This window comes from Salvia miltiorrhiza, chromosome 6, assembly GCF_028751815.1.
Source record: "Salvia miltiorrhiza cultivar Shanhuang (shh) chromosome 6, IMPLAD_Smil_shh, whole genome shotgun sequence".
Taxonomy (NCBI): domain Eukaryota; kingdom Viridiplantae; phylum Streptophyta; class Magnoliopsida; order Lamiales; family Lamiaceae; genus Salvia; species Salvia miltiorrhiza.
In genome coordinates, this window is record NC_080392.1 from 37,469,866 (window position 1) to 37,486,753 (window position 16,888).

The 16,888-nt window shown below is 39.4% G+C and overlaps 2 long non-coding RNA genes across 5 annotated transcripts in view; one reads left to right on the forward strand and one right to left on the reverse strand.

Annotated features, from left to right (window-relative positions):
• Nucleotides 1–16,888, reverse strand: part of LOC130989462 (uncharacterized) — a 34,950-nt gene that overhangs the window by 12,813 nt on the left and 5,249 nt on the right. The window lies entirely within an intron of this gene.
• LOC130989466 (uncharacterized) lies at nucleotides 14,508–16,036 on the forward strand. The gene is made up of 2 exons (XR_009090615.1): nucleotides 14,508–14,894; nucleotides 14,974–16,036. It is a non-coding gene; the product is annotated as an uncharacterized LOC130989466 (long non-coding RNA).

Below are 16,888 nucleotides of genomic sequence, written 5' to 3' on the forward strand. Positions count from 1 at the left end.
CCACATTCTTTTACTCATTCAATCAGCAGCAGATGCAGTAGGAAGCAACCAACGCATAAACAAAAAAGAAGGGAAGGAGAAACCAAGGTTCTAAATTCGTGTAAAGAGGTTTTTGTTCAAACAACCTTTCTTTTATCTTTTTCACATACATAATCATCTATACCCATTTCTTTTCTTCCTGTTACAGAAATACCCAAATAGAGCATGTACAAGGAGAGCTCCTGTACAAGGTTCAGCATCTCCCAAATCTTTACTACACCATGTATTTCCCTTTACTTACCTTGTAACAGATTTGTATCTCTCTCAATCCTAGACTTTACGGAAGGACCTAATGAATAAAAGCAAGAACTGAGAACAAGAGCATTATTTTTTTAAGAAATTTCAGAAACTCAAACTGCCCAAAAATCAAATCTTTCCAAATCTGAGATTTTTCTTTTCGTTGCCTTGTTGAGTGTGAGAGACGAGAGGGAGACGGGTGCGAGCTGTCAAGGCCGCGGCTGCCGGCGCTGCATGCGTTGCAGCAGCCCGCCGGCCACCCACGGCCAAGATAGATGGAGACGGAGCGAGGCGGCGTCGTGGGCGTGGCTGGGGCGGCACGGCCGAAGGCCAAGCGCCGCTATCGCGGCGTGAACGGAGCAGCAGCGGCGGCCGCCCTTCTTGGCCGTCCGCTGCCGGAAATGCGAGGGAAGGCGATGAGTGAGGGAGGCCTCGGATCTGGCGATTCTCGCCGGGGTTGGAGCAGGCGGCGGCGGATCTATGGAGGGAGAAGAGAAGAGGTGGTGGTTTTAGAGAGAGAGAGAGAGACGGATGGGAGGTGGTGAGAGAGGGAAGACCGGAGGTGGTGTGCGGCGATGATTCCGCCGGACTTGGAGCGGCGGCGGCAGAAGCCGATGGCCGTCCGGCCAAGAGAGAGAGGGGCAGCGGTTTTGAGGGAGAAAGGAGGAAAATGAGAGAGAAGGAGAGGGGGAGCCGAGAGTGGGTGTGAGGAGAGAGAAAAGAAGCTTTGTTTTCTTTTAGTTCAAATTTTCTTTAATTGTTAGCTATTATTTTGGGCTCACTTTTATTTAGTTTATTGGGCTGATTTTTTTTTTTTTTTTTTTTATCATTTGATTGGGCTGATTTCTTCCATCTGATGGGCTCTATTCATTTAATTTATTTGGGCTCATTTAAATTGAACAAGTCTTTTGTATTGTATTGTCTTGGGCTTTAATTCTTTCTTTAAATGAGTCTGAAGTGCCTTAACTAGTTTTATTATTTTTCTTATAAGATTGAGTTTTTATATTTTAATAAAATTATAAATTATTTTATAAGTTTTAAATTTGTCATTAATTATATATTTAAAATTTACGGATTCACTTAAAGAGATTATTAATTCGGGTGAAGTGTATCAATAGTTAGTGATTTTCCCCTTTTTATTTAGAAGTTAGAATAACACCAAGAGACCTATTAAGAGTAGATTTCTTGTAGGCTTTTGAGGACCAGGAGGATTAGCACTGCTTTCCTGTGACAGGTTTACGATTAAACTACAGACTTTGCCTATTCAGGTGGGTTTTATTTTACATACAATGTATCTTGAGTTATATATGCTCTGATATTTCATGAAAATTATCTGTTTATCCAATATAAATGTTTTTATGTGCGTTCTGTAATTGTTTAAGGCTCACTTAAGAATCGATCGAGATTCTCATTTGGCCTAACACGCTAAATGAGGATTGTGTACACAAGGTTAGTGGCTCGATGGGTTGATCGCCATCGTGCACTAACAGATTAGAACGTTATAAGGGTGGGTGCTTGACAGGAGGTTATCCGGAGCACGGTGCTTGACAGGAGGTTATCCGGAGCACAGTTAAGACTATTGATTCTGACCGGGTGCGTCCCGAGATCAATAACAGATTTTTGGATCTGACTGGGTGTGTCCCGAGATCAGTGAATGTGGGGCGAAAGTGAGTAACAATCGAACGTACATGGCGCGCCACTTAATGAAGAAAAGTTTTGTCATGCTTAGAAGTGGATTTCCGTTTTAAAACCTTCTAAGTCATGATTGTGATATTGGATAAACTGCTTCGATTACTTCATAAAATATTTCAGAAACTTGTGCCCACTGAGTACATTAGTACTCAACCCAAATTATTTTCAAATGTTTTCAGGTTGATCAGTTGGTGCAGACGAGGCTGAGCTGAGGCTAGGGTTCCACGATGTCTTTTGCTTCCGCTAATAACTATCTTGTCACCTCGTCCTCCATCCCCTAAATTGAGAATTTCTATTGTGTGGTATAATATTGTCTTGTTGGGCTAACTCTTAACCCATATTTCTTTTAATGAAGCTATCATTGATTGTGATCGGAGTCACGAAACTAAACTTATGCGATCCTGATTTCGAATATTGTCATTTGATTAGCATCTCTTAATGCCTTTCATTTTATCTCCTTTCATCTTATCTCTTTAGATATGCATACCCGAATTAACGGGTAAATTGTCAAGTTTATTCAGCTCAATTAAGTTCTTCAATTATTTTCCTATTTCTTCTTGCCGTGGAGAAGTCGGGTCGTTACAAGTGGTATCAGAGCATAAGTTTTCTTTCGTGTCTCTGATTATCGCTAGTTGAATTATTTCGAGTCTAGAATAGTACCTCTAGACTTCTAAGTGTTCCTGCAACCCTCAGCTCACCGTCTCACTGCTTGATCAACAAAGGTACGCTTTCAAAATTTTCAAATAAATGATTTTGTTCCAAGAAAGTGCGCGCAAAAGATTATCTTGTGAAATGCTTGAATGATTGCACATATGTAAGGAGATAATTTTTATGCAAAGAAAGAAAAGTGTGATTTTTGGACCAACGAGTCCTTACAAGAAGCAAAGTATGTAATCATGATGGGACTCCCCGAGCCCACATGATCTATTTCCAGAACAAGTATATTATGACGAGTCTCTTTGAGCTCACATAAGCATGTTTGAAAGAGAAAAGATTTGTTGCTTATGTTTTGATTCTATGAATCGTTTATGATTAAAGATATGTTATGATTTTTAACTTCATGCATGTTGAGTAATATTTCAGATGGCATAAGTGACCTTATTTGTTGACCTCAGTTATTTATGACCTTTTTGACCTGATAGTTATAAGTAGGTTGACTCAATAGTCAACAAAATTATGAACTTATAAGAGTATGACTTGCCTCATAGTTAGAGGTGCTCTAGCTAATGCTATGATAGAATTTCAATCCATATGAACTATACTTTTGCCTAGAGAATTTTAGAATGACGAAGAATAGAACCTTGATGAACATAGAATGCTCTCAGAATACCTATGATGCTTATAAAACAGAGAAACTTGGTTAGATCTAGCCTTGCGTTATTTCTGTTTGAATGTCATTGGTCTTTCTTTTTAGACGGACAAACAAGGCGAGAAATTCTGCAAGCATTAGACACCAATGTACTTGCAAAAACAATATGACGAGAAGTTCCATGACTACATCAAGAACCTAGAAGTTTTCTTCAAGGAATTTTGGGAGATTTTCGTGTTTTGAATAAATGCGCGCAATGGAAGAGTATTAGATATCGAATCATCAACGAGGCTCGTGCGGCACCTTTCTAATGAATGGAATATAGGGACAACCAACACATGCCCAAGAATTGTGATCAACGATTTTCCGCAGCTGACCAAGAGCACCAAGCCAAGGCCATTGACGTCGTAAGAAGATCATGAGAACAATATTGAGGAAGCTATCACAAGAAATTCACGAGAGAGCAATTGACTTCATATGTTATTAGATTAGTGGTGGTACCAGTTGTGTGGAATCACATTTCTTTTGACATAATCACTAAACCTTTTGATTGTAAGGTCGAACTCTTCTACATCTAACTCAGACCTTACCTAGAACCTCAATTCTTTTAATAAATTCTCATATTATGCTAATGTATTCCAAAGAAACCGTTGGAGTACAATTACATTCATTATAATACAAGTCTTTTTTTTTTTGGCATATAATATATATAAGTATATTGCTCATACTTTAGTGCGTGTTATTCAAAATTTTCTTCCCCATAACACGCCTAGTTATTATGATTAATCTAGATCCGTCATTATTCAATCGTGTTAATCAAAAGAACCCTTTTTGAGATGCACTATTATTTTGAATATTATGAAAGTCCTCTTTTGAGGCAAATATATAAGTAATTTATTCATACCTGATGCGTGTTGTTCAAATTTGCTTTCTCATAACACGCCAATCTTATGATTGATTCACACACGGTACTGTTAGGTCGTATAACCAATTGAACCTTTAAATACACAATGGATATGGCAATAAGTTAGCGTGGACAACGACGAGGAACTACCCCTGATGAGGTTGCACCACAAATAGCACCAGACCATTTAGTAATGAAAGGATTTTGCAAAGAGAAGCCACCTAGGTTTGACGGTTTAGACGATCCTATGAATGCTGAGAAATGGATCAAAGCAATGGGAGAATTTCACCGGGGATTACTTTTGGCAGAGTTATATGAGAAGTATACACTGGGATGTTACCGGCAGAGAAAATAGAATGAGTTATGGAACCAGAGGCAGAGGGCTGGAACGCTGACTGAGTATGAAAGGACTTTCAACCAACTGATACGATATGCACCACTTCTATTTATAATTATGAGAAACGTGCGGAGAAGTTCAGGAACGGACTGCGCCATGAGATATCAATTTCCCTAGCAAGTAATGGAGGTCTCACCTATGCACAAACACTGAGCGGAGCTCACACGACCGAGTCATTGCTACCAAGCTAATGAGGAAAGGAGAATGTCAGACTTTTCTTAGTCAGTTTGACAGGAGAACCAGAATCAGAGGAAAATAATCGAAGAAGTTCCAGTGGTTCGAGATTTCAAATATGTTTTTCTCGAATAATTGCTCGGTTTGCCACCAGACCGACAACTAGAACTTACAATTGACCTAGAACCTGGAGCAGCTCCAGTGTCGAAAGTGCCGTATAGAATGGCCCCACCGGAGCTACAAGAATTGAGAGTGCAACTGCAAGGATTGCTATACCTAGGTTTCATACCGCCTAGCGTTTCACTGTGGGGAGCACCGATCCTATCGTCGAGAAGAAAGATGGTTCAATAAGAATAGGTATCGATTATAAGAAACTAAATATGCTCGCAATAAAGAATAGATATCCTCTTTCAAGGATAGGTGACCTGCTTGATCAGCTGAAAGGAGCTGGCGTCTTTTCCAAGATTGACCTAAACTCTGGTTACCATCAGTTCAAGATGAAAGGGGAAGACATTTCTAAGACAACATTTCAAACGCGTTACGGATATTACAAGTTCACAGTGATGCTTTTGGATTAACAAATGCCCCAGTCATTTTCATGGATCTAATGAATAAAGTGTCCCATCAGTATCTCGATAGTTTCGTCTTAGTGTTCATTGAGGACATCCCCATCAACTCTAAGACTGAAGAACAACACGAAGAACACTTGCGCATCGTACTCGAGACGTTGCAGGATGAGAGACTCCTCGCCAAATTCAGCAAGTGTAAGTTTTGGTTAGGAGAAGTGATGTTTCTCAGTCACATCATGTCGACTGAAGAAATCAAAGTGGACCCTGCCAAGGTCGAAGCAGTCAAGGAATGGAAGGCACCATCAAACGTTAATTAGATAAGAAGTTTCCTCGGTCTAGCGGGCTACTACAAAAGATTCATTGAGGGATTCTTAAAAATTGGCTGGGCCAATGACTTAGCTTTTGAGAAAGAGAATCAAGTACTTTTGGTCCGAAGCTTGTGAACAAAATTTTTAGGAACTCAAGACAAGGCTGACTACTGCCCCGGTGTTAGCAATACCAGAAGAAAATGAAGGATTTGTGGTGTTGGCATTATGCCTCAAAGTTAGGACTAGGTTGCATGTTGATGCAAAATCAGAAAGTGATAGCATACGCGTCTCGTCAACTAAAGCCCCATGAGCTGAACTACCCGACTCATGACTCAAAGCTCACGGCCGTCGTGTACAAGCTGAAGATTTGGGGACACTACTTTTATGGAGTTAAGTGTGTGATCTTCACAGATCATAAGAATTGAAGTACCTCTTCGAGCAAAATGGATTTGGAACATGAGATAACGAAGATGGCTCGAATTAGTAAAGGATTACGATTGCACCATCAGTTACCACCTAAGAAAAGCGAATGTAGTAGATGACTCCTTAAATCGAAAGACGAGAGCCAAGTTAGGGTATTTCACCACCCAACAGAGGGAACTGAATCGTGACTTCGCCTTACTCAATTTAGAAATTGCTAATCATAAGATACAATGCACTGAATTAGAATTCGATGTTGAAGATCGACTCTTTCTCAAAATTTCCACAAAAGGAATTATTCGTTTTAGAAGTAGAGATAAATTGCGACCCCGCTATGTAGGACCTTTCGAGACCCTAGGTAGAGTGGGACTCATAGTTGATATGTTGGCACCGCCACCTAGCATTTAGGACGTACACAATGTGTTTTACGTTTTACAATTACGAAAGTACGTGTTTGATCCAAAGCGCGTAGTAAAGCAGGATGAAGTAGTTCTAGCCCAACACCTGAACTATGGAGATAAGCCAATCCCGATGCTTGATCGAAAGATCCAAGTTTTAAGAAACGAGCAAAATCCCTTGGTTAGTACTTTGGCACCACCATGGTGTAGAAAAAAACGAAGTGAGAACTAGAAGAAAAGTTGTAAGCTCAAAACCCGAGTTAGATTGCTACGGCTTGTAAATTTCGAGGACGAAATTTTTTTTAAGGAGGGTGGTATGTGACATCCCGACATTTTCATAAGAAATATAGAAAACCAATAATTAAGTATGCTATTGATACACGTCCGATATTTTATAATTATATTATATCAAGGGGATTGATATAGATTTATATACAATATATTTAGTTTGATCAATCAAAATTTTGAGACATTACTAAATTATATGAGAAATATTATTACAAAAAAAAATCATTTTATTTATTCAAGTATCTATAATCTATTCTTATTATTATATTTATTTATTTATTACACTGAGTCTAAGGCCCAATATATATAGTTATATATTTAAAAGCTTTGGGTTGATTTACTTATTTATTTATTTTGGGGCATTAAGCCCAACATATGAAAACCTTTATTTTATGAGCCCAAATTAGATTAATAATTTTTCTGCCTACGTGAGTGAGATGAAACATCTATTCTTTTCTCAAGAATCCTCCAACATCAAATCTTTTATTTTATCTTCAAATCTTGACAAGTGATCCTGCAGGAATTCTTTTCTTTTCCAAGATATTCTTCTACAACCATTTGTGACATTTGGCCTACATGCAGCCAAGTTTTACCCACATTAACCCATTCACCTCTTTAAATTACCCCACCCCACCGTTAAATCAATTTCTCCATTTTCTCCACATTCTTTTACTCATTCAATCAGCAGCAGATGCAGTAGGAAGCAACCAACGCATAAACAAAAAAGAAGGGAAGGAGAAACCAAGGTTCTAAATTCGTGTAAAGAGGTTTTTGTTCAAACAACCTTTCTTTTATCTTTTTCACATACATAATCATCTATACCCATTTCTTTTCTTCCTGTTACAGAAATACCCAAATAGAGCATGTACAAGGAGAGCTCCTGTACAAGGTTCAGCATCTCCCAAATCTTTACTACACCATGTATTTCCCTTTACTTACCTTGTAACAGATTTGTATCTCTCTCAATCCTAGACTTTACGGAAGGACCTAATGAATAAAAGCAAGAACTGAGAACAAGAGCATTATTTTTTTAAGAAATTTCAGAAACTCAAACTGCCCAAAAATCAAATCTTTCCAAATCTGAGATTTTTCTTTTCGTTGCCTTGTTGAGTGTGAGAGACGAGAGGGAGACGGGTGCGAGCTGTCAAGGCCGCGGCTGCCGGCGCTGCATGCGTTGCAGCAGCCCGCCGGCCACCCACGACCAAGACAGATGGAGACGGAGCGAGGCGGCGTCGTGGGCGTGGCTGGGGCGGCACGGCCGAAGGCCAAGCGCCGCTATCGCGGCGTGAACGGAGCAGCAGCGGCGGCCGCCCTTCTTGGCCGTCCGCTGCCGGAAATGCGAGGGAAGGCGATGAGTGAGGGAGGCCTCGGATCTGGCGATTCTCGCCGGGGTTGGAGCAGGCGGCGGCGGATCTATGGAGGGAGAAGAGAAGAGGTGGTGGTTTTAGAGAGAGAGAGAGAGACGGATGGGAGGTGGTGAGAGAGGGAAGACCGGAGGTGGTGTGCGGCGATGATTCCGCCGGACTTGGAGCGGCGGCGGCAGAAGCCGATGGCCGTCCGGCCAAGAGAGAGAGGGGCAGCGGTTTTGAGGGAGAAAGGAGGAAAATGAGAGAGAATGAGAGGGGGAGCCGAGAGTGGGTGTGAGGAGAGAGAAAAGAAGCTTTGTTTTCTTTTAGTTCAAATTTTCTTTAATTGTTAGCTATTATTTTGGGCTCACTTTTATTTAGTTTATTGGGCTGATTTTTTTTTTTTTTTTTTTATCATTTGATTGGGCTGATTTCTTCCATCTGATGGGCTCTATTCATTTAATTTATTTGGGCTCATTTAAATTGAACAAGTCTTTTGTATTGTATTGTCTTGGGCTTTAATTCTTTCTTTAAATGAGTCTGAAGTGCCTTAACTAGTTTTATTATTTTTCTTATAAGATTGAGTTTTTATATTTTAATAAAATTATAAATTATTTTATAAGTTTTAAATTTGTCATTAATTATATATTTAAAATTTACGGATTCACTTAAAGAGATTATTAATTCGGGTGAAGTGTATCAATAGTTAGTGATTTTCCCCTTTTTATTTAGAAGTTAGAATAACACCAAGAGACCTATTAAGAGTAGATTTCTTGTAGGCTTTTGAGGACCAGGAGGATTAGCACTGCTTTCCTGTGACAGGTTTACGATTAAACTACAGACTTTGCCTATTCAGGTGGGTTTTATTTTACATACAATGTATCTTGAGTTATATATGCTCTGATATTTCATGAAAATTATCTGTTTATCCAATATAAATGTTTTTATGTGCGTTCTGTAATTGTTTAAGGCTCACTTAAGAATCGATCGAGATTCTCATTTGGCCTAACACGCTAAATGAGGATTGTGTACACAAGGTTAGTGGCTCGATGGGTTGATCGCCATCGTGCACTAACAGATTAGAACGTTATAAGGGTGGGTGCTTGACAGGAGGTTATCCGGAGCACGGTGCTTGACAGGAGGTTATCCGGAGCACAGTTAAGACTATTGATTCTGACCGGGTGCGTCCCGAGATCAATAACAGATTTTTGGATCTGACTGGGTGTGTCCCGAGATCAGTGAATGTGGGGCGAAAGTGAGTAACAATCGAACGTACATGGCGCGCCACTTAATGAAGAAAAGTTTTGTCATGCTTAGAAGTGGATTTCCGTTTTAAAACCTTCTAAGTCATGATTGTGATATTGGATAAACTGCTTCGATTACTTCATAAAATATTTCAGAAACTTGTGCCCACTGAGTACATTAGTACTCAACCCAAATTATTTTCAAATGTTTTCAGGTTGATCAGTTGGTGCAGACGAGGCTGAGCTGAGGCTAGGGTTCCACGATGTCTTTTGCTTCCGCTAATAACTATCTTGTCACCTCGTCCTCCATCCCCTAAATTGAGAATTTCTATTGTGTGGTATAATATTGTCTTGTTGGGCTAACTCTTAACCCATATTTCTTTTAATTAAGCTATCATTGATTGTGATCGGAGTCACGAAACTAAACTTATGCGATCCTGATTTCGAATATTGTCATTTGATTAGCATCTCTTAATGCCTTTCATTTTATCTCCTTTCATCTTATCTCTTTAGATATGCATACCCGAATTAACGGGTAAATTGTCAAGTTTATTCAGCTCAATTAAGTTCTTCAATTATTTTCCTATTTCTTCTTGCCGTGGAGAAGTCGGGTCGTTACAAGTGGTATCAGAGCATAAGTTTTCTTTCGTGTCTCTGATTATCGCTAGTTGAATTATTTCGAGTCTAGAATAGTACCTCTAGACTTCTAAGTGTTCCTGCAACCCTCAGCTCACCGTCTCACTGCTTGATCAACAAAGGTACGCTTTCAAAATTTTCAAATAAATGATTTTGTTCCAAGAAAGTGCGCGCAAAAGATTATCTTGTGAAATGCTTGAATGATTGCACATATGTAAGGAGATAATTTTTATGCAAAGAAAGAAAAGTGTGATTTTTGGACCAACGAGTCCTTACAAGAAGCAAAGTATGTAATCATGATGGGACTCCCCGAGCCCACATGATCTATTTCCAGAACAAGTATATTATGACGAGTCTCTTTGAGCTCACATAAGCATGTTTGAAAGAGAAAAGATTTGTTGCTTATGTTTTGATTCTATGAATCGTTTATGATTAAAGATATGTTATGATTTTTAACTTCATGCATGTTGAGTAATATTTCAGATGGCATAAGTGACCTTATTTGTTGACCTCAGTTATTTATGACCTTTTTGACCTGATAGTTATAAGTAGGTTGACTCAATAGTCAACAAAATTATGAACTTATAAGAGTATGACTTGCCTCATAGTTAGAGGTGCTCTAGCTAATGCTATGATAGAATTTCAATCCATATGAACTATACTTTTGCCTAGAGAATTTTAGAATGACGAAGAATAGAACCTTGATGAACATAGAATGCTCTCAGAATACCTATGATGCTTATAAAACAGAGAAACTTGGTTAGATCTAGCCTTGCGTTATTTCTGTTTGAATGTCATTGGTCTTTCTTTTTAGACGGACAAACAAGGCGAGAAATTCTGCAAGCATTAGACACCAATGTACTTGCAAAAACAATATGACGAGAAGTTCCATGACTACATCAAGAACCTAGAAGTTTTCTTCAAGGAATTTTGGGAGATTTTCGTGTTTTGAATAAATGCGCGCAATGGAAGAGTATTAGATATCGAATCATCAACGAGGCTCGTGCGGCACCTTTCTAATGAATGGAATATAGGGACAACCAACACATGCCCAAGAATTGTGATCAACGATTTTCCGCAGCTGACCAAGAGCACCAAGCCAAGGCCATTGACGTCGTAAGAAGATCATGAGAACAATATTGAGGAAGCTATCACAAGAAATTCACGAGAGAGCAATTGACTTCATATGTTATTAGATTAGTGGTGGTACCAGTTGTGTGGAATCACATTTCTTTTGACATAATCACTAAACCTTTTGATTGTAAGGTCGAACTCTTCTACATCTAACTCAGACCTTACCTAGAACCTCAATTCTTTTAATAAATTCTCATATTATGCTAATGTATTCCAAAGAAACCGTTGGAGTACAATTACATTCATTATAATACAAGTCTTTTTTTTTTGGCATATAATATATATAAGTATATTGCTCATACTTTAGTGCGTGTTATTCAAAATTTTCTTCCCCATAACACGCCTAGTTATTATGATTAATCTAGATCCGTCATTATTCAATCGTGTTAATCAAAAGAACCCTTTTTGAGATGCACTATTATTTTGAATATTATGAAAGTCCTCTTTTGAGGCAAATATATAAGTAATTTATTCATACCTGATGCGTGTTGTTCAAATTTGCTTTCTCATAACACGCCAATCTTATGATTGATTCACACACGGTACTGTTAGGTCGTATAACCAATTGAACCTTTAAATACACAATGGATATGGCAATAAGTTAGCGTGGACAACGACGAGGAACTACCCCTGATGAGGTTGCACCACAAATAGCACCAGACCATTTAGTAATGAAAGGATTTTGCAAAGAGAAGCCACCTAGGTTTGACGGTTTAGACGATCCTATGAATGCCGAGAAATGGATCAAAGCAATGGGAGAATTTCACCGGGGATTACTTTTGGCAGAGTTATATGAGAAGTATACACTGGGATGTTACCGGCAGAGAAAATAGAATGAGTTATGGAACCAGAGGCAGAGGGCTGGAACGCTGACTGAGTATGAAAGGACTTTCAACCAACTGATACGATATGCACCACTTCTATTTATAATTATGAGAAACGTGCGGAGAAGTTCAGGAACGGACTGCGCCATGAGATATCAATTTCCCTAGCAAGTAATGGAGGTCTCACCTATGCACAAACACTGAGCGGAGCTCACACGACCGAGTCATTGCTACCAAGCTAATGAGGAAAGGAGAATGTCAGACTTTTCTTAGTCAGTTTGACAGGAGAACCAGAATCAGAGGAAAATAATCGAAGAAGTTCCAGTGGTTCGAGATTTCAAATATGTTTTTCTCGAATAATTGCTCGGTTTGCCACCAGACCGACAACTAGAACTTACAATTGACCTAGAACCTGGAGCAGCTCCAGTGTCGAAAGTGCCGTATAGAATGGCCCCACCGGAGCTACAAGAATTGAGAGTGCAACTGCAAGGATTGCTATACCTAGGTTTCATACCGCCTAGCGTTTCACTGTGGGGAGCACCGATCCTATCGTCGAGAAGAAAGATGGTTCAATAAGAATAGGTATCGATTATAAGAAACTAAATATGCTCGCAATAAAGAATAGATATCCTCTTTCAAGGATAGGTGACCTGCTTGATCAGCTGAAAGGAGCTGGCGTCTTTTCCAAGATTGACCTAAACTCTGGTTACCATCAGTTCAAGATGAAAGGGGAAGACATTTCTAAGACAACATTTCAAACGCGTTACGGATATTACAAGTTCACAGTGATGCTTTTGGATTAACAAATGCCCCAGTCATTTTCATGGATCTAATGAATAAAGTGTCCCATCAGTATCTCGATAGTTTCGTCTTAGTGTTCATTGAGGACATCCCCATCAACTCTAAGACTGAAGAACAACACGAAGAACACTTGCGCATCGTACTCGAGACGTTGCAGGATGAGAGACTCCTCGCCAAATTCAGCAAGTGTAAGTTTTGGTTAGGAGAAGTGATGTTTCTCAGTCACATCATGTCGACTGAAGAAATCAAAGTGGACCCTGCCAAGGTCGAAGCAGTCAAGGAATGGAAGGCACCATCAAACGTTAATTAGATAAGAAGTTTCCTCGGTCTAGCGGGCTACTACAAAAGATTCATTGAGGGATTCTTAAAAATTGGCTGGGCCAATGACTTAGCTTTTGAGAAAGAGAATCAAGTACTTTTGGTCCGAAGCTTGTGAACAAAATTTTTAGGAACTCAAGACAAGGCTGACTACTGCCCCGGTGTTAGCAATACCAGAAGAAAATGAAGGATTTGTGGTGTTGGCATTATGCCTCAAAGTTAGGACTAGGTTGCATGTTGATGCAAAATCAGAAAGTGATAGCATACGCGTCTCGTCAACTAAAGCCCCATGAGCTGAACTACCCGACTCATGACTCAAAGCTCACGGCCGTCGTGTACAAGCTGAAGATTTGGGGACACTACTTTTATGGAGTTAAGTGTGTGATCTTCACAGATCATAAGAATTGAAGTACCTCTTCGAGCAAAATGGATTTGGAACATGAGATAACGAAGATGGCTCGAATTAGTAAAGGATTACGATTGCACCATCAGTTACCACCTAAGAAAAGCGAATGTAGTAGATGACTCCTTAAATCGAAAGACGAGAGCCAAGTTAGGGTATTTCACCACCCAACAGAGGGAACTGAATCGTGACTTCGCCTTACTCAATTTAGAAATTGCTAATCATAAGATACAATGCACTGAATTAGAATTCGATGTTGAGGATCGACTCTTTCTCAAAATTTCCACAAAAGGAATTATTCGTTTTAGAAGTAGAGATAAATTGCGACCCCGCTATGTAGGACCTTTCGAGACCCTAGGTAGAGTGGGACTCATAGTTGATATGTTGGCACCGCCACCTAGCATTTAGGACGTACACAATGTGTTTTACGTTTTACAATTACGAAAGTACGTGTTTGATCCAAAGCGCGTAGTAAAGCAGGATGAAGTAGTTCTAGCCCAACACCTGAACTATGGAGATAAGCCAATCCCGATGCTTGATCGAAAGATCCAAGTTTTAAGAAACGAGCAAAATCCCTTGGTTAGTACTTTGGCACCACCATGGTGTAGAAAAAAACGAAGTGAGAACTAGAAGAAAAGTTGTAAGCTCAAAACCCGAGTTAGATTGCTACGGCTTGTAAATTTCGAGGACGAAATTTTTTTTAAGGAGGGTGGTATGTGACATCCCGACATTTTCATAAGAAATATAGAAAACCAATAATTAAGTATGCTATTGATACACGTCCGATATTTTATAATTATATTATATCAAGGGGATTGATATAGATTTATATACAATATATTTAGTTTGATCAATCAAAATTTTGAGACATTACTAAATTATATGAGAAATATTATTACAAAAAAAAATCATTTTATTTATTCAAGTATCTATAATCTATTCTTATTATTATATTTATTTATTTATTACACTGAGTCTAAGGCCCAATATATATAGTTATATATTTAAAAGCTTTGGGTTGATTTACTTATTTATTTATTTTGGGGCATTAAGCCCAACATATGAAAACCTTTATTTTATGAGCCCAAATTAGATTAATAATTTTTCTGCCTACGTGAGTGAGATGAAACATCTATTCTTTTCTCAAGAATCCTCCAACATCAAATCTTTTATTTTATCTTCAAATCTTGACAAGTGATCCTGCAGGAATTCTTTTCTTTTCCAAGATATTCTTCTACAACCATTTGTGACATTTGGCCTACATGCAGCCAAGTTTTACCCACATTAACCCATTCACCTCTTTAAATTACCCCACCCCACCGTTAAATCAATTTCTCCATTTTCTCCACATTCTTTTACTCATTCAATCAGCAGCAGATGCAGTAGGAAGCAACCAACGCATAAACAAAAAAGAAGGGAAGGAGAAACCAAGGTTCTAAATTCGTGTAAAGAGGTTTTTGTTCAAACAACCTTTCTTTTATCTTTTTCACATACATAATCATCTATACCCATTTCTTTTCTTCCTGTTACAGAAATACCCAAATAGAGCATGTACAAGGAGAGCTCCTGTACAAGGTTCAGCATCTCCCAAATCTTTACTACACCATGTATTTCCCTTTACTTACCTTGTAACAGATTTGTATCTCTCTCAATCCTAGACTTTACGGAAGGACCTAATGAATAAAAGCAAGAACTGAGAACAAGAGCATTATTTTTTTAAGAAATTTCAGAAACTCAAACTGCCCAAAAATCAAATCTTTCCAAATCTGAGATTTTTCTTTTCGTTGCCTTGTTGAGTGTGAGAGACGAGAGGGAGACGGGTGCGAGCTGTCAAGGCCGCGGCTGCCGGCGCTGCATGCGTTGCAGCAGCCCGCCGGCCACCCACGGCCAAGACAGATGGAGACGGAGCGAGGCGGCGTCGTGGGCGTGGCTGGGGCGGCACGGCCGAAGGCCAAGCGCCGCTATCGCGGCGTGAACGGAGCAGCAGCGGCGGCCGCCCTTCTTGGCCGTCCGCTGCCGGAAATGCGAGGGAAGGCGATGAGTGAGGGAGGCCTCGGATCTGGCGATTCTCGCCGGGGTTGGAGCAGGCGGCGGCGGATCTATGGAGGGAGAAGAGAAGAGGTGGTGGTTTTAGAGAGAGAGAGAGAGACGGATGGGAGGTGGTGAGAGAGGGAAGACCGGAGGTGGTGTGCGGCGATGATTCCGCCGGACTTGGAGCGGCGGCGGCAGAAGCCGATGGCCGTCCGGCCAAGAGAGAGAGGGGCAGCGGTTTTGAGGGAGAAAGGAGGAAAATGAGAGAGAAGGAGAGGGGGAGCCGAGAGTGGGTGTGAGGAGAGAGAAAAGAAGCTTTGTTTTCTTTTAGTTCAAATTTTCTTTAATTGTTAGCTATTATTTTGGGCTCACTTTTATTTAGTTTATTGGGCTGATTTTTTTTTTTTTTTTTTATCATTTGATTGGGCTGATTTCTTCTATCTGATGGGCTCTATTCATTTAATTTACTTGGGCTCATTTAAATTGAACAAGTCTTTTGTATTGTATTGTCTTGGGCTTTAATTCTTTCTTTAAATGAGTCTGAAGTGCCTTAACTAGTTTTATTATTTTTCTTATAAGATTGAGTTTTTATATTTTAATAAAATTATAAATTATTTTATAAGTTTTAAATTTGTCATTAATTATATATTTAAAATTTACGGATTCACTTAAAGAGATTATTAATTCGGGTGAAGTGTATCAATAGTTAGTGATTTTCCCCTTTTTATTTAGAAGTTAGAATAACACCAAGAGACCTATTAAGAGTAGATTTCTTGTAGGCTTTTGAGGACCAGGAGGATTAGCACTGCTTTCCTGTGACAGGTTTACGATTAAACTACAGACTTTGCCTATTCAGGTGGGTTTTATTTTACATACAATGTATCTTGAGTTATATATGCTCTGATATTTCATGAAAATTATCTGTTTATCCAATATAAATGTTTTTATGTGCGTTCTGTAATTGTTTAAGGCTCACTTAAGAATCGATCGAGATTCTCATTTGGCCTAACACGCTAAATGAGGATTGTGTACACAAGGTTAGTGGCTCGATGGGTTGATCGCCATCGTGCACTAACAGATTAGAACGTTATAAGGGTGGGTGCTTGACAGGAGGTTATCCGGAGCACGGTGCTTGACAGGAGGTTATCCGGAGCACAGTTAAGACTATTGATTCTGACCGGGTGCGTCCCGAGATCAATAACAGATTTTTGGATCTGACTGGGTGTGTCCCGAGATCAGTGAATGTGGGGCGAAAGTGAGTAACAATCGAACGTACATGGCGCGCCACTTAATGAAGAAAAGTTTTGTCATGCTTAGAAGTGGATTTCCGTTTTAAAACCTTCTAAGTCATGATTGTGATATTGGATAAACTGCTTCGATTACTTCATAAAATATTTCAGAAACTTGTGCCCACTG